Raw genomic sequence first — 17977 nt, 5'->3', positions numbered from 1 at the left:
TTTTTATGGAGGATCCAGATTCGATTCCCAGCACTTAAAGATAGCTCAGGGCTATCCTTAACTCCGGTTTCAGAGACTCCAATGCCCTCTTCTGACCTCTTTGGGTATCAGGCTTGTGCATGCCGGGTGACCAAACATATATGCAAGCAAAACACTCATAGAAAAAAATAAAATTTAAAACTCTAAAACCCAATTTTTTTTTAAAGTACTGAATGCTCTTCTAGAGGACCTGGGTTCTATTCCCAGAAAGACTTGACAACCATCTGGAAATCCAGTGCCAGAGGGTCCAACCATGTCTCTTGTCTCTGCCAGTGCCCATCACTCAAGTGGTACACAGGCATACATGTAGGCAAAATACTCATATAAAATAACAATAACATTTTTTTAAAATTATTTTTAGGACCTGTAAACAGTGGTCCATGCCCATTGTGAAAAACTGCAGGCCCCGTGGGTTTACAAGCCCAGCTGGCTCTTAGTGCCCACTCCAGAATGAAGGGTCTCCTGCCAAAATGATGACCACACCGGCACACGTGTGCATGTGTCATAGATTAGGAAATCTGGAGTTGCAAAAAGATCACTTAACAATTCAAATCCATACAAGTCTTTTCTTGCTGCCAGACTGTACACACACGTACACTGACACCACTCCAGATCTCCAGTGTTGTGTTCAATTAAAACAGCAGGTAGGCTCATCGACTCTATCAGATATTCAGAGCATCAGAGAATGCTCAAGTGCATTCTCTCACAAAGATACAATTGTATAGGTCATGGAGCTCATATCTGCAATCCAGGCACGCTGAAGGGTGAGGTTGGGCGATGGTGGACAGGAGGACATTCTGAGCTGCAAACCAAGTGCCAGCCTCAGCTATGTAGTAAGACCTTATTATTAAAAAAAAAAAAAAAAAAAAAAAAAATCAAGGGCTGGCGAGATGGCTCTGTGGGTAAGAGCACTGACAGCTCTTCCCCAGGTCCTGAGTTTGGATCCCAGCAACCACATGGTGGCTCACAACCACCTGTAGTGAGATCTGACGCCCTCTTCTGGTATGTCTGAAGACAACTACAGTGTATGACACCGGAGCGAGCATGGCCGGAGCAAGCAGAGGTCCTGAGTTCAATTCCCAGCAGCCACATGATGGCTCACAGCCGTCTGTACAGCTACAGTGTACTCATACACATAAAATAAATAAATAAATCTTTAAAAAAAGATTTATTTAAAAAATCAAGAAAAACAAAAGGAAGAAATACACATAACTACACATTATGCAACCACAGGTGGCCACATCAGGGCTCCCATATTTTTAAGTGGGATTGGTTGCTTCAGTGCTTGTCCTAATTCATTGGTTAGTCAACTTTAAAATTCTGTGCAAGGGGCTGGAGAGATGCCCCTACTAGTAGTTAAGAGCACTGACTGCTCTTCCAGAGCACCCAGGTTCTATTCCCAGCCACCACATGGTGGTTTGAAACTATTTGTGACTCTAAGCTTCTTAGAGCATTGCACACATGTGGGTGCATAGGCATACACTCAGGCAAAGCATCTATATATGTAAAGTAACATTTTAATTAAAATAAAAAAAATCAGAGCAACAAAATTCAGCCACATGGGGGCGCCACTCTGCTCAGTGTCCTCCCGTGGCTAACCAGGTGTCAAGGGCAATGCTGACAAGTGAACTACCTTGGGCTCAAGATGCCAAAATACACATGTATCTCTATGTAAGGGTTTTAAGAGAGAGCTAAAGAGAAACAGAAGTTCCCTGGGACGGGGTGGGGGGGGGCAGTAATAAAATTAGCATCCTGTGACCATATGAAATTATTTGCTGCCAAAGTAAAACATAAATTGGTAGAAGATGTAATCCTGGGACTTGGAAGGTAGAGGCAGGAGGGTCAGAGAGGTTCAAGGTCACCCTCCGCTACATAATTAAGTCATAGGCTAGCCTAGAATATCGAGCCCTTTCAGTTAGTCGAGTTTTTTAAATTCTAGGACCCCAAAAAATTGTTACACAGTATTAGTGCCAAGATTAAAAGCAATCTTTCCTATATTCCTGTGCTAGCTAGTTTTATATCAGCTTGACTCAAGCTAGAATCACTGGAGAGGAGGGAGTCACAATTGAGAAAAAAAAAGGCCTCCATGAAACTAGGCTGTAGCCAAGTCTATAGGGTATTTTCTTAATTAGTGATTGATCTGGGAGGGCCTAGCCCTTTGTGGATTGTACTATCCCTGGGCTGATTCTATAAGAAACAAGCTGAGTAAGCCATGATGAGCAAGCCAGTAAGCAGCACTCCTCCATGGCCTCTGCATCAACTCCTGCCTCCAGGATCCTGCCCTGTTTGAGTTCCTGTCCTGACTTCCTTCAAAGATGAACAGTGACATCGAAGCGTACGTCAATTCAACCCCTTCCTCCCCCAGTTGCTTGGGTCATGATTTTTCCTCACAGCAGTAGTGACCCTAACTGAAACAGTTCCTCTTCCACATTTTGAGACCTTTTGTTTCTTTGGTTAGTTGGAGTAAATTTGTTTGTTTTCTTTAGGACATGATCTCACTAGGTAGCCCTGGCAGTCCTGGAACTCACTCTGTAGACCAGCTGACCTCAAACTCACAGAAATCTACCTGTCTCTGCCGCCTGGGTGCTGGAATAAAAGTGTGAGCCACCATATTTGGACCAAGACCTTTTTTTATCAGTATAGGCTGTTTCGTCGCAATCTTCCCAAAACTGCACAGGGTGCATTTGATAGTGAGGATGCTGAAGCTGTAAATGTCAACCCAGACCTCTGTTCCAAGCTTCCGTGTGAACCATGACACACCAGTGTTCTCAATAATAAAGTACAGAAGACAAACTCTTAATTATCATACAACACACACAGTTCTCTGCATTCACGCCACACACCCAGCCTTTTTCCCTTGACAGAAAGAACATTCAGACCCATGAGATTGGATGCAAGCTACATAAAGGGCTGTGTGCCTTGAGGCCACACTGTGCTGAGCCACGGGCACACCCTCCCGGGGAAAGATGCCTGCTCCTCATGAGCTACCTCAGAAGGGTGGGGAAAGGCACCCGTGGCTCCTCCCTCTGCGACTTCAGCGTCTTGTTTGTGTGCACCACCTCTCAGCCAAAGACCCTCCGCACGATGCGCGCACCCCATTCCTCCTTACGACGCGCACATCCCCATTCCCCCTTGGTTCCTGAAGTACCCTTCCAGAGACCCATGAAACCTCCAGGTTGGAGATAGGACTTTTAGAGCCAGCATTGTGTTTCCTGACACCCAGAGGAAAAAAAGGAAGCAAATTAATTCAACTGAGTTATTGTGGTAGGTGCAGAAACACAAAGACACACATATACATACCATGACACATACATACATACATACATGCATACATACACACACACACACACAGACAGACACATATATGCAGACAGACAGACACACACACATATATACAGACAGACACACACACATGCACACATACACATACACACAGCTACAAATGGACACATATGGACACATACACATTCATGAAAGCATACCTGCACACACACACACACACACACACACACACTCCCTGTCACACCCAAGGCCCTTTGCGGTGGCCTTTTGGATTCAGGGCAGCACCTCTCTGGGAAAGCCGTCTGAGGCCCTCTGTGAAGGTGTGTACATTTCACTGAAAGACTTCCAAGAGCGAAAATGCCATTTCAACCGCAGAATATTTACAAGCCAGATCTCAGTTCTAGCCTTGTGCCTCAGGGCCATTAGCCAGGAGGCCAGGCAAGGCCAAGCAGCATTTCTCGCTTGAGTCAAGACTTAACCCTTCACAGTCCCTGCCTGTGAAAAAATTCCAAGTCCCCAAAACCCAGAAACCATCTTTGCCTCAAAATAAAGAAGTCACCTCAGGAGACCTATTGGGCCTGTGTTCCTTGTGCCTGCAGCAAAGCATTACAAGGGAACTTGTTTTTCTCCTTATGACAAACTTAAACGACAGAAGCCAAATCACCCAGATTTGAAGCAGATGCATTGAAAGCCACACTGCTTTCTGTTCCTACAAGAAACAGCAGCCTTGTTCCTCCCCCACACCGCCTCCATCCCACCACCCCTCCACTGCTCCCAGACCCAGGACTCTGGTGCCCAGGCAGGAGCTAGTGACTCTGGCCCTGCAATTCTCCTCAAGGCCTTAGGCCAGCTGTAGCTCTCACCTCCCTGACACCACACATCAGGTGCCTGTACCCACAGAGGATAAGGCACCCCAGCAGGCTAAGGTACCTTGAAGACTCTTCTGACAGCAAAGACCAAGAGATGGAGGGAAGAGGGGCGGCATGCTGTTCCTGAACTTTACCTGTCCGGATTCTACGTGATGACTCATAGCTGGGTATTGGGAAAGAGAGTTTCTGTGCTCCACCTATGAACGGTGCAGGGTTTGAAACACCCACCAGGGGCTTTTTTTGTGTTTGTGTGTGTGAATGAGTGCACAGGTGTGTGCAAGTATGCAAACAAGCGTGTGTGGAGGCTAGAAGTCAGTCTCACCTTGAGTGCCATCCACTTTTTTTGATTACCTTTTTTGTTTGTTTGTGAGGGGACAGGGTCTCTCACTGTCCTGGAATTCACCAAGTATACTAGGCTGCCTGGCTGGAGAGTCCCAGGAAACCATCCCCCTGTCTCTACCTCCCCACTGCTGGGATTCCAAGCACATAGCACCCACCCTGACACGATTTTCACATAGGTTCTGAATTATCAAATCAGGTCTTGGGGGCGGTGGTGGCGCACGCCTTTAATCCCAGCACTTGGGAGGCAGAGGGAGGCAGAGTTCGAGGCCAGCCTGGTCTACAGAGTGAGTTCCAGGACAGCCAGGGCTACACAGAGAAACCCTGTCTCGGAAAAAAACAAAACAAAACAAAACAAAACAAAAAACCCTCAGGTCTTGGGCAGCAGCCCCCTCCAGGACTTTTTTAATGATATTTTGCTGTGTTTGGCTGCTGCCCAGAACACAAGACAAACAAAGGTCTCTGTGGAAAGGAAAGTGAGCTCACGCCAGGAGATGGTCTATGGCTGTTGCGGCGAATATGGCTCTCTCATGTGGACTCTGACACTTCAATTCTGCCGAAGCCCCAAAAGAATTTTTGCTCACACCCATTACGCTCTCTCCAGTGGGAATCCTCTGACGGTGAGAGAGCTGAGCCTTGCAGGCTTTCCCATGCTCACTGCATTCACAGGGATTCTTCCCTATGTGCTGGGGCTTTTCCTCCATCCTTGAACTCCTCCACCCGCGTTCTGTACCTGCCTCCTCTTTGCTGACCTCCCCACAAGCCCTGTCAATAACAGCCTATGCAGCACAGAGAGCTACATGTCCTCACACCCTACTTGTTCATTAACCCAGTCTTCTCGCTCACCCCCTCACTCAGTGGCCTCCTAAGCCCCCAGGCAAAGGCCCTTTGCCCTACGTGCACTTGACCTGATCCAAGGCTGTTGATCCCTCCCTCCAGGAAATGCTTCTGTCTGCATTCCAGCCTCTCCTCCATCCTGCCCTCTGCATGTCTCCTCCCAATGCTGCCTTCACAGTCTTCTCGTCCCCTTGCCTGGAGCTCTGTAGATATGTCATTCATCATCTCTGTGCCTCAGTTTACTCAGCTATGAAATAGGTACATTTATAGGCATCCTTGGTGCTGATGGAACTCTGAAGTTCAGACTCTTCATCAATCCTCTTCCTTCCTGATGATGTTTCTTTGCTCCTAATTAGGATCAATACAAGGGCTTAGGATGCAAAGCACACTTTTAAAAAGCACCATCTGGACCTAGTGACGTAGCTCAGTGGGTTCAGTGGGTAGAATGTTTATGAAGCATGAGCCACATAAACCAGGCTTTGGTTAATATGCACCTGAATTAGACAGGTGGATCCCAAGTTCAAAGTCACCCTCAATTATATGGAAGGTCTGAGGCTAGCCTGGGCTCCATAGGAGCTTGTTTCAAAAGAAACAATAAATAAATATTGGAAAGTAAGCATTACTCATAGCCCTCTTCCCACACTCCATAACTCCCCCCTGATGCAATGATCCCTAACATGACCTCACTGACTCCTGCTAAAAGCTGACTGACGAATCTGCTTTAAGGCCTCTTGTGAATGCCAAACTCATGAAGCCATCGGCCCACAGACACCTTTCCACACCTGTCCTGGAGGTTTCCAAGTTGGCCAGTCTGAAACTGAGCTCACTGCCCTCTCGTGCCATGCAGCACCCTCCCCTTCCCCTGCTCCTCCTCCTCCACCCCCTCTGCCAATGAATGGCTCTACTATCCTTCTCCTGGGTGCTGAGGCCAGAATGCCCCAGTCATCATGGGCTCCTGCCCTTTAGTGTTCCTTCAGCCAATCAGACGTCAGGAAAGGCTGACTTCAGTGCCAAGTGTTTCTTGGCCCTGGATTCTCCACCCCTGTTAGCAGTGTCTCAAAAACTTACTAGTTCTTGCCTGGATGGTAGTAACGATATTAAAAATAATCACATGGCCATTATGCCTATAACATGATCAGAGGCATAGAGTGTCATACAGGATCCTGACACTAGCCGTATTACCCAGGAATGAGGAGGAATCAGACTCCTTGTGTTCAGAAAACACAAAATCTCATTCACCATCCAGCCTGAGTAACACAGAGGTGCTGGAGGCAGTGAAGAAAACACCTGACTCCAGACTCCAGGCCTTTTACACACCCCGTACTATAGAGACACTCTGGTGCTCGTCTGACACCTGCCTAGTTCTTTTCTAGTGTCTTCACAGCCAGGAAGTTTTGTCATTACAGTGGTGCCTGGACTTAGTCCCTGCTTGGTGAAACCTTGTAGGAGTTCTCCAGTGTCTTCAAAGTCAAGTTCAGACACCAGCAAGACCCTTCCTGATGGAGTGCCTTTGCTCTTCTGCAGACTCACCTCCCTTCTCTCCAACCACTCCTCCCTCCTCAGCCCCTCTACCTGCACCTCCCTGCCTGCCATTCAGACTCAGCTGAAGGGCTCCTCGTCTGGGAGTTCATAGGCCCTTGTCATTCCCTACATCTTAGAACATCCCAACTGCAGTGGCTTTAATGTGTTACTTAGAACTCACTTATTAAAAACCTAATCCCCACCAGGCAGTGGTGGCGCACGCCTCTAATCCCAGTACTTGGGAGGCAGAGGCAGGCAGATTTCTGAGTTTGAGGCCAGCCTGGTCTACAGAGTGAATTCCAGGGCAGCCAGGGCTATACAGAGAAACCTGTCTGGAAAAACCAAGACCAAAAACAAACACAAAAACCTAATCCCTAAGTCACATGTAAATGACATTTGCAGGCGGGCTTTCAGAGTCAATTAGGGAAAGATAAGATCATGAATTAGGCCCTATCCTATCTATGCCTGCCTACGTGAGAGGAAGGGGCAAGACCAGAGCTAAGCTGCTTGTTCTGCTAAGGCCATAAGGATGCTCTCTACATCGACATGATCCTTCAGAGGCCTTCACTGGGTGCTAAGCTAGGCTTTAATAGCTATGTACTAAAAAGACCCCTTAAAAATAATAATAAAATGTCCAGTCTGGGATATGCAATTACAGCCACAGAAAACAAACTAGGAAGACATTTATTTGTTGAGTCCTTGGAATTTGTGAGAACTCATGTTCATAGTCAGCCTTAGCAATCTGGGACTAGTCAGGGTACTTCCCTGCACCCAGGGAACTTACTTCAGTACAAAGGATGAGCAGTGGGATGCTACATTCCTATCTCTGACTCCATCTGTCTCTACACTGGGTCTCTGCGTTCTTGGGCAAATGGAGTCCCTTGTTCATCTGTGTCTCCACAGATGAAAAGTATCATCAGCAAATGGTGGCAGGCTGAGGTGAGCAGACGCATCACGGCTACCAAAGTCATCTACATGAGCCCAGAGCGTGCCTCACTTTCACACGTGTCCTTCCCAGAACAATGTCCAAGGTCTTGCCTTTGAATTCTCATGAGATTCTCAGGGTGTAACCCTAGAGAATGCCCCTGTTAACCATTTCTGCCCCATGTGTAGGGGACCAAGGCCTTGAGGCAGACCAGTGGCAACACAGTGTGGAGCCCCGTCAAGAAGCCAAGCAACAGGAGACCAGAGAAAGCTGAATCAAGATGAGCACAGAAAATTCATCCTTGGTAGTGAAAGAGGATGCCCTTCCCTGTCCGGGCTTCATTGAGCAAAGGCAAGAAAAAAATGAGAAACGCAAAAGGGAAAGCCAGAGCTGAGGAAAAGGCCAGTCCACTGAGGGCCCAGTGTGTTTGAGTACAGGCTTTCCCTCAGCTCACTAGCCCACTCCCAGTCTTGGGAGTGAGTCCCTTTCCTTTGTTAACAAACTGTTATTTCAATTTTTAACCATGTGTCCTTGGTGGGACATAAGAACCTGGGTCAGCTTGTGCCCCTCAGGACTCTGTAGAGTCCCTACGCTTGTAGAAGTTACATCCCCATCCACTCCCTGTTGCACCTCAGGGTGGCATCGCAGGGAGCTGCTGTTAAGAGATTGCTCTGCTAAGAAGCACAATGGACAGGGAACTTTGAGAAAGGATTGCACCTCTTCCTCTAACAGAGGTGCCACCTGCCCCTTCCTTGATAGCTGCTGTGATATGCCTTGTTCCAACAAGATGAGAAGCCAAAGGACAGCTGGCTATGTTTGTATAGATGCCTGGAAAGCCAGTCTTAGTCAGCCCTGTGACTCTCCCTCCCTGAGCAGGAACAAGATCCCCTGAAGTATGTTCCCTCCGGCTACTGCCCTTCTGAGTGACAGATCAGTACAGGGCAAGGGGAGAGTTTTCACTCAGTTTGAGTGTTCTGGGAAAAGCTGTTTTCCTCCAAAGTTCACCGGTGGCCCCTCTGCTGAGTAGTACTTCCGCCTCCTCTCACAGTGGAGGACAAAGTGCAGGCTGCCTCTGGGATCAAATATGGGGCAGGAGGAAGAGGAAGAGAGTAAAGGAGCAGGCTCCGAAGCAGTGAGCAAGTCTGTGTGCAGAAAAAGCAGGACTTGACTGAACCTTCTTCTCCCTCCCTCTCTCCCTCCCTTCCCACCTCCCGGCCCCGCCCTCTGCTGGCCTTGAACATAGGAACCTGCTATGTAGCTGACAAAGACTCTGACTTCTGATCCTTCTCCTTCCTCCACCTCCCAAGAGCTGGGATTACAGCATGTTCCCACCAAACCCAGTTTTTATGCAGTCCTAGGAAAATTGAACCCAGGGCTTTGTGCAAGCTAGGCAACACTCTACTAACTGAGCTACACCCCCTATCTCTTTTTTCTTGTCGTAGGGATCAGGCACTCTCCTGAGATGGTGCAGAGCAGGTTTGGATAGCTGAGTGTATGACTGGCATCTGATACTGGGTCTGTCTTCTCTCTCTCTCTCTCTCTCTCTCTCTCTCTCTCTCTCTCTCTCTCTCTCTCTCTCTCTCTCTCTCTCTCTCTCCCTCTGTGTGTGTGTGTGTGTGTGTGTGTGTGTATCTTTCTCCCTCCTTCTTCCCTCTACACACACACACACACACACACTCCTCAGAGAGTAGAATCGATGTCAGAATCAATGGGACAAATCTATCTAACTAAAGCTTCACTCCTGGGGCCTAACACTCACTGCAGGGACTCCTGTAATAACCAGGAGCTCCCTGCTGGAGTCCTTTTCTCTGAGGTTGGTTAGATGGTCTTCAGAAAAGGACACCCTCACCTGCCTCCATGTCTTGAGCTCTAGATGGAAGGATTTTCCTCCATTCTGTCCTTGTTACGTGACAGAGCCTAGGCCCTGGTGGCTCTAAAGAGCCAGACTCAGTCAGTCAGCTATCTACATCACAAAGCCAGTTAAATGGATACTAGTAAAAACCAGATGAAAGAGATCTAATCAGATATTAGGAAAGAAACAAAGAGTTCTAGTGACACTCCCCACCCTGGATCCTGATGTGAAATTTAGGTTCAAATCTAAGCAGTGCCGGTCAAGATGTGGTTCCGGGTCCCCCACCCCTGGTTTTTGGCCAGGTTGTCTGACAAGCTTCAGAACTGTAGAAAGTCTCTCTGTGGGAGACAAGCCCCTGCTCTGGCTGGCGCCAGTGCCCCAGCCTTTTCCTTTTCCCATCACGAGATGTCAGGGGACATTCAGTTTTTGGACTGTTCCATTATCTTTTTCATCTGGTCCTCCCTTGCCCCTACACAGTGCAGCTATCTCCCTATCTCTCCATTCAGCTACAGACATCCTGAAGGTGGGGCGTGGGGGACTCCTAGGCTGGAATTTTTGTTCACTTATCTCTCCAAAAGTGTCTGCATGTGCCCTAGGGTTGGTGGGTAGGTGTTGAATGGTGCAGAGTCAAGTTTAGGGATGACCTGCAGAGGCACCTCCATCAATTAACCAATCAGTAAGTGCATACAAAAGGCTTTAGGTCCAGCCCTGATGGCCACTGACCTGCTGGATTAGAATAGGCTCAAATATCAAAACTCCTCTAGTTTGCCCTTCATTCTCCATGAATCTCTGTCTCCATTTCTTTCCCTCCCTCTCTCTGCCTCTGCCTCTCTCTCTGAGTCTGAGAAACTTACCCATTACTTAGCCATCCACATGGATGTCTAGATGCCATCAAGGGAACCATCTCAAAGCCAGGGCCCTAGAGGGGCCATCCACATAGTTTATCAGCCAGGGCTTAGAAAAGAAAACAAAACAGCCATGCACAGCGACTGAGCTCAGCTTTCTATTGACTACAGTTTCTTTGCTTACTGGAGACAGTATCCCTCCTCCACTCCCTAGCCTCTGGTCCCCTGGCCCCAGGAGGAAACAAGGCCAGAGATAGAGGGCAGAATCACCATTGAAAGCAGTCTGCACACCTAAACTGGGAACGTCCACTCCATTGTTTCTAGCAGTATAGGGACAGACAGCTGGACTGCAGACAAACCACACCTCCCCAGACCTATCTCTGGGTCTCCAATTTTCCACCAAACCTCTATCTGTCCAGCCCTTTCTTGATCTTCTGCTTTGTGCATGAGTCTCCTGATACTCAAGCTTTTTGATCACTCAGCCCCACCACACACACACACACACACACACACACACACACACACACACCAAGCCCAGCACAAATGTCTCCTTTGTCTGTGTGTCTCCAGCACACAGCACTGAGCTGCACACTGTACCCACATTCTGAATTCTAAGTAACACCTGAAGATTCAGACAACGATTATGATAATGGACCAAAACGTGGCTTCCTAAGCCAAACAGGAGGTGCACCAAGCCTAACCACAAGGTACATGTCACAGAGACTAGGAGGAATCATCTCTGGAGAGAGCCAACAGGGTGTGGCATCAGAGGCCCTGGTTGGTCCTGAGACTGACACCCCACCGCACCACTCTGGGCGGTTATTTTCTGGGTCGGACTATCCAGATCTCCAATAGAAGAGATGCCCAGGTCTCAGATCTAGCTTTTCTTCTTATCTTTAATAACTCAGGGAAATCTGCTTCTAGTCAGCAACTGGTGACCTAGAACCCAAGTGACAGAAAAGCTGGGGCGGGAAGGGGGAACTCTTCTGCAGGGACCTCCAAGTTCTCATATGGACTAAGACACAGGAAATGCTCATTCTGATACACGCTATGGATCAGCCCTCACCAGAGTGCCTCCCAGACCGCTAACAAAACAGAGTCCCCACACCACACAAGGGGAGCTCATGCCATTCAAGTTTAGGGAGCAGCCTGCTGCAATGAACAGACTCTGTGTGAAACAACTGAGTGTGAAGGCAGAGTACACAAATGTGCAGGGATTTAGGCAAAGGAGTCAAACAAGGCCCATCAGAGCAATCCCAGAACCCCACAACCCCCAGAACCCCACAACCCCCAGACCCCGCAATCCCCAGAACCCCACAACCCCCAGAACCCCACACCCCTAGAACCCCGCAACCCCAGAACTCCGCACCCCCCCATTCCCCGGGACCCCGGGTTTGATTTGGCTTTCAAACCCAAGGCTGCTTTGAGGAAAACAGGATTCTAAGCTGGTGAAGTGACTAGCTATAAGCTAGTATCTAATGGCAGGGGTCAGCAGTGGGCTCCAAACCTGGTTCTCCAATACTCCATTATGAAAATGATTAAAATCCCTCAACAAAGTTTACCTTTACTCGACAGATGTCTTCGGAAACCCTTAGAGAGAAGGCATAGTCTCCGTGTAGAGAGGGGAGCATGTATTCAGATCTCTCACCAACGTCCCTTCTTCATGTCTAACCGCTCTTCCAAGCAGGAGTGTTAACTGCATTTCCCTCTACTATCCTCCCGAAGACGGAGTACTCTCCCAGCCTGGACTAAGCACACTTAAATTCCATTTAGCAACAAGGTCAGTGTGACTAGGGGCCAGCATCTGACCCTTTGGCAGCTGCAAGCAAAGCAAAAAGGAGAAGGAAACCCGGGGCTGCTGATAGGACAGTCTTGGATCCTAATCGTGGTTCAGGTTAAAAAAGAACAGACTCGTGTTTAGGCCTCCACTAATCTGGTCAACAAATCTGAGATCACATTCACTGAACATTGACTGCGTCTCAGACAGACTAAGCCCCCTACCTTTGTAGCAAGAAGAATGTGTGTTCTGAAATCCAGACGTGTATGTGAATGTTAGCCCCACTACTAACCAGCTGTGCGGCGTTATGCAAACGTTGCAGCCTCTCTGCACTTCTGCATGAACATTGTAGTGGTGATAACAATATCAAGTTGAGTCAAAACTCAAGGACGGAGCAGAGCACTTGGGTCTTCAAACGGACAATTATCCTATTAGTTGGTCACTCTGGCCTGAAGAGAAGACAGCTTGCTCACCCTGTAAGACTCTCAGAGGGTCTGAGCTCACTTGCCCAAAGTCACAAAGTTTACAGGTGACAAGGCTGGAATTTGAATACAGACAACAACATCCAAAGTCTATGAGCTCAGCAGGCCCCGTGAACACAGTCATACACCAGGCTCAGCATGGTGGGTATCAGCGGAGAGGTGAGCGAGGGGTGCCCTTGCTGTAGACTCTACAAATGGATACTGAAGAAATGAAGGAGACTTGATAGGGTAGCAGGGAACAATGACACTGCCCTAAGAGATAGAGAAAAGTTCCGTCCAGAAGAGACAGAGTTCTAGACCAAAGAATGATGAGCTGTTTGCCAAGCCACTGGGGTGGGGATCAAGAGGTCAGAACAGCAGCGGGTCAGTGAACTGGGATGTGTTGTGAGCATGGCAGAAGGGCTGGAGGTTGAGGGTGGGTAGGGAAACCTGGGGCTGTGTGCAAGGTCAACTTCATCCCTCAGAGACCGGCTCGGGGTTACTGTTAATGACTGACAGACACCTGTAGATCCAGGTTCTTTCTGTGAGCAATGGAGAACCAAGAAAGGTGTGGGGCAGGCCAGCGACCTGGTGGGAATCCTGCAATGGAATTCTGGCCCTGGGGGTTGCAGGTGGGGGTGGGGATGTGAGAACAGGAGCTGGGGTAATCTGGAAAGGATATGAGTTGGAATACTGGCTCTCTGTGAGCCAGATCATTAAGTCAGGGTGACTCCATGAAAGCACTAGCATTAATGGGCCAGATAATGGCATTGTGGGGAGAGGGCTCTTCTGGACGGTCCACCAAGTGAACAATATCCTCCCCCATTCACACGGCGATGGCCAAAAGTATCTCCATATACTACCAGACTTCTCTTAAGGGCCACAGTTAAAACACACGTGGCAGATACACACATGCACAAAATACAAAATAAAATATGTCTAAAATTAAAATTAAGCTCCACCATCTTTACTATTTGGTTGACTTCATTTTTGACTTTGGTATTTTATGACAAAATCCTGTAGAACCCAAGTTAGACTCAAACTCATTTTGTGGCCACAGATGACCTTGAACTCCTGATCCTCCAGCTTCCACCTCCCAGTGCTAGGGTGCCCGGTGTGCTACAACACTCCTGGTCCACTATTTATTTTTCCGAAGAGAAAACAGCCGCAAGAAGGCATCACCAAGGCTGGTGGCCTGACCCTGGCTTCCTTGACACAGGACTTGACCTCAATCCAGCCTGCAGTGGCAGAATAACAATTCCATTGCCCGGAGGGGAAGGAGGGGCTGAGAGAGCGCGGCTGACACTGTATCTTCTTCACTGAGCTGGGACAGCAGCCGGCTCTAAATAAACGCTTTGGATTTGAACGGAATCACGATGTATTTGCTATAAAAGGCAAAGGCTTGGTCTCTCTAGACGTGAGCAGGCAGGAGGTGGCAGATTTCTTGCTCAGACTGGACTGAGGAACCATCTGTAGGGCCGGACTTGGGGTGTGCGGCACAGATCCGTTGGGATTCAAATTCACTCTGGACCTTTTGCAAACTAGGAGGCTCAAGGCTACTTACTCCCTCCTTTCCTTTTGTCCATTTTTAAAGCCAGAACTCCTAGAAGTTCCTGCCGCAGGCCTCAGGTTGGAAAAAGGAGTTTAACCAAGTAGCAAAAATGAAACTACCCAGCCGGTCGGTCTCGCCTGCTTCAGAATCGTACTGGTGGTTGTCTTTATGCCCCCGCAAGGACCGCTTCCCTCTGCCCTAGTCTTTAGGACCCCTCACCCCCCAGCGCTGAATGAGTCCCTCTCCAGCAACAGAGCGTCACATTTAAGGCTTTAGGGGGCGCCAACAGCCTTTGAACGCCACAGTCCACTCCGACCTAGGGGATTTGGGGGGGGGTCGCCAAATAAGTGTCTTCAGTGGCTCTGAGAGGAACCAGGTAAGTACTTCGCTAGGCCGGCTTCAGGTGAGTTGGTCCCCAGCAAAGCCCAAGTCCACCGCCGCCGCGGGCTGGCCGGCTCAGCCAAGCTCCAGGGGCTGGAGCAGCTAGAGAAGCGCTCTGATTTAGAACTCACTGGCTCTCCAAAGCCCGAGGCAGAGGGTTAAGAGTGGTCTGACAAAGCCAATGGGGAGCAAGAGGCTGGGGGCCCCAGGAGGAAGAGGAAGCAAGGGAAGAAGGCAGGACCCGTGCTAACACCTGGACAGGGGTTCGGGAACAAAGCGGTGGTTTCGGATCCGAAGAGCACTAAAGAGTTCCCGCTCAGCCGAATTAGGGTGTCCCTGCGCCCAGAGCGCAAGCAGCTTACCTTCTTTGGGACCGCAGGCGCGTACTTCCGGGGACCGAGCAGGGGGGCCTGGAGTGGATCAGATCACCTAGGGAAGGGCACCGCAATGTGCTTCTGCGCCCTGTGGCTGGGGCACCCGCGCGCCGGAGAGCAATTTGGGGCGGCCCTCTCCAGTCAGGGCTGAGCAAGGAACGCGCACACCCAGCCTCTGAACTCCTTCAGCCCTGCACACTCTAAAGGAGCCTGAATCCGTGGGAGGAAAAGGTTGTCTCATTTCCTTCGGTCTCCCCCGCTACCCCACCCCACCCCCGCCCCTCGGCTCCGGACCTGCCCTCCCTCCCGCTCCCCGCCCCCTTCCCCACGTGGGCGCCGCGAGACGCGAAACCTGAACGGCTGCTCCAACTTAGTTCAACTTTGGCAACTCTTGCCTGCCTCCCCGCGCTTCCCACCGTCCCTTGGGTTACTTGATCTCCCCATCCGCGGACTCCACCTTGTCCTGAACTTCCAGCCTTTCCCTCATTGCTGCAAGGAGCCCAGATCTGCAAGCAGACATCTAACTCTACCCCCCCCCCCAACCCTCATCAGCCTATTCCTGCCTGGTGGACTGCACTCGTTGAGCCAGCTTTAAAACCCCAAGTCCAGACAGGAAATAACCACTTACTTTGTTAAATTTGATCGACTCTTTTTTTTTTCTGAGTGGAGAATTTAAAGCCTGATGCATAATCTCCAAGGAATGTACGTTTGTATCAGAAGACAGCCATTACAACTTTTTGGCCTTGCTTGCCTGGGTTTGAAGTTTTGTTTGTTAAACTACAGGAGTTATTTATGCAGTGGTCACTGGACACCGAGCTTGGTGCAGAACAGGCTAAAATGAACCCTAAATGCATCCCGTTCCAAGGCAGTTAGCACAGGTGACTGGGGCAAAGAAAGGAGTGGACCAGAGTCTTAACGGTAGAGCTTTCCTTGCTGTGAGGACAGTCTAGACAGATAGGCAAACTGTGCAGCCTAGCCCTGTGAGAGACGGGGAGGAGGAGGGGAATAGAGAACAGAATGCCCTGCCAGCCCAAGAAAGGGTGTTACTGGGAGCCAGGGCAACTGAAAACCAAGAGTTCAGATGGTGGAGAAGTTGGATGGAATAACCAGGGACCAAAGGGGGCAGCAGAATCCCAGGTGCCCTCGGAAACTGCTATCAGAAGCATTAAACAGCTGCTTTTCTCCTGCCCCTCTGGACCTGATTAACCAAGATTCGACATTCTGACAGAATGCCCAGAACTCAAATACTTTTCACTACTTGGAAGCGCTGCTTTTGAGACCACTGATGACCATCAGATGGACTGAATATATCAGACCACAGAGCCCTGGCTTGACATTAAGCTATCAGGTTTAAGGAACCCAGCTCCACTCTTAACAATCACTGACTTGATCTGAAGAGGTGCTCCCATGAGTGTTTCTGAAAGTCTCTCCAGGTGATCTGACAGAGCCAGAGCTGAGCGCCATGTTCTACACTTGTTCAAAGGGTGCTTGCTTTATTTCACCTTGAAATGCCTCAATTTCCCTTAAAGAAAACAAGCTTAGGGTCCTGATGTAAACACAGACCAGTTTCCAGTCTTCTCATATGGAACCTACTGGTCTGGTGGGAAGGGCCTCGCTTCCTCAGTGCCTCAAGTTCTAGCCTTGGACAGCCACTAAACTACTCTCTGAACTTGATTAAGGCCTCTTCTCCAGACTTCAGCTTTCTTATCTGTAAAAACATACACACACTTAGCCAACTCCAAATTCCGTACCTAGGCACTCCGCATGCTCCCCATAACTGGCCAGCTGCATCAGCAGGCAGATTGAGAGGCAGCACAAAGGATTCAGTGACGTAATGCTGTGTTTGCAGCCACCTGGGCAGTGCACCCTGGGATTCTTGAGATCGCAGGTTGGATCTGGACCACACACAGAGCTGATGATGCTCAGTATGTGGGATAAAGGGAGGGACCAACCCACAGCTTCTGGTAGGTGGGCAAAGACCTTCTCAGGGACTATTTGGTCTTAGACTATTTGAAGGGGAATATTTGGATCCAGACCAAGCCTTATTCATTTGTCCCCTGGGCTAAAGAAAGGACATTGAAATACTCTGACCCCACTTGGCTTTGGATATATTTATTATTGCTACTAAGAAATGCCAATATATGCTGAATTCTTAGAACATGCTTAGTCCTACTGAAATGCAGCCTTCCTCGTGATAATGAAGCAGACACCATTGATCCGCTTTTCAGCAGCTTTGGGGAATAAAACTATTACCTACATAGTTCCACTTCTTGATATGCAGCTCCACTGATATGGACAGGGCATGCCCACACACTGGGCCTCCCTGCAGCATTCACAGGGCTCCCTAGATTCCAGTGAGCAGAACACGGACTGCCTGATCTGACAGCAGCACAGAAAATATATGGAGAAAAGTCTAGAGCCCTGGAGTTTCTTCAGTTAGCAGAGGCGATATAGTTCCCATAGCACTCCCTTTTGGGTGCAAATACTACAACGAGATAACAAAATCTGACTGAAGAGTAGCTGTGGCCCTGCCTGCCCTTTGTCCCACCCCCTACTGATTCCACGTCAAAAGCTCTGCGTGTGCTCACATGACAACAATTTGGTAATATTACAGAAGTTCCTGTGGCAAATGCATACTAGTTATTGCCTCAAAAAATGCAACCTGAGCTAGATATGGTGGCTCAAGACCAATTGCAGAACAGGGGAGTTTGACACAGGAAGATTGCCATGAATTTAGGCGAGGTAGTAAGCATCAATGTGAGACACTTTCTTGAACAAACCAAATCCTTTAAGCCCAAAATATGGCTCACTGGGTAATGATGCTTGCTGCCAAGTCTGGGCATCATCAAATGGAATCCCCAATATCTCTCTCTCTCTCTCTCCCTCCCTCCCTCTCCCTCTCCCTCTCCCTCTCCCTCTCCCT

The 17977-nt window shown here is 49.0% G+C and overlaps 1 protein-coding gene across 3 annotated transcripts in view; it reads right to left on the bottom strand.

The window, feature by feature from the left end:
- Eva1a (eva-1 homolog A, regulator of programmed cell death) overlaps nt 1-15305 on the bottom strand; it is a 57296-nt gene extending 41991 nt beyond the window's left edge. Inside the window, exon 1 of one of the 3 annotated variants that reach the window (XM_031382247.1) lies at nt 15043-15305. The gene's annotated coding sequence lies outside the window, so the exon portion shown is untranslated. Of the gene's footprint in view, nt 1-4251; nt 4300-12071; nt 12464-15042 lie in introns of those variants that run through there. The other 2 variants (XM_031382249.1, XM_031382248.1) reach the window with 2 other exon arrangements.
- Nucleotides 15306-17977: the final 2672 nt, after the last annotated feature.

The sequence above is a fragment of the Mastomys coucha genome, unplaced genomic scaffold (assembly GCF_008632895.1).
Source record: "Mastomys coucha isolate ucsf_1 unplaced genomic scaffold, UCSF_Mcou_1 pScaffold20, whole genome shotgun sequence".
Classification (NCBI taxonomy): Eukaryota; Metazoa; Chordata; class Mammalia; order Rodentia; family Muridae; genus Mastomys; species Mastomys coucha.
Note: the sequence above shows the minus strand (reverse complement) of the source record. Positions and strands in the feature narration are given on the sequence as shown.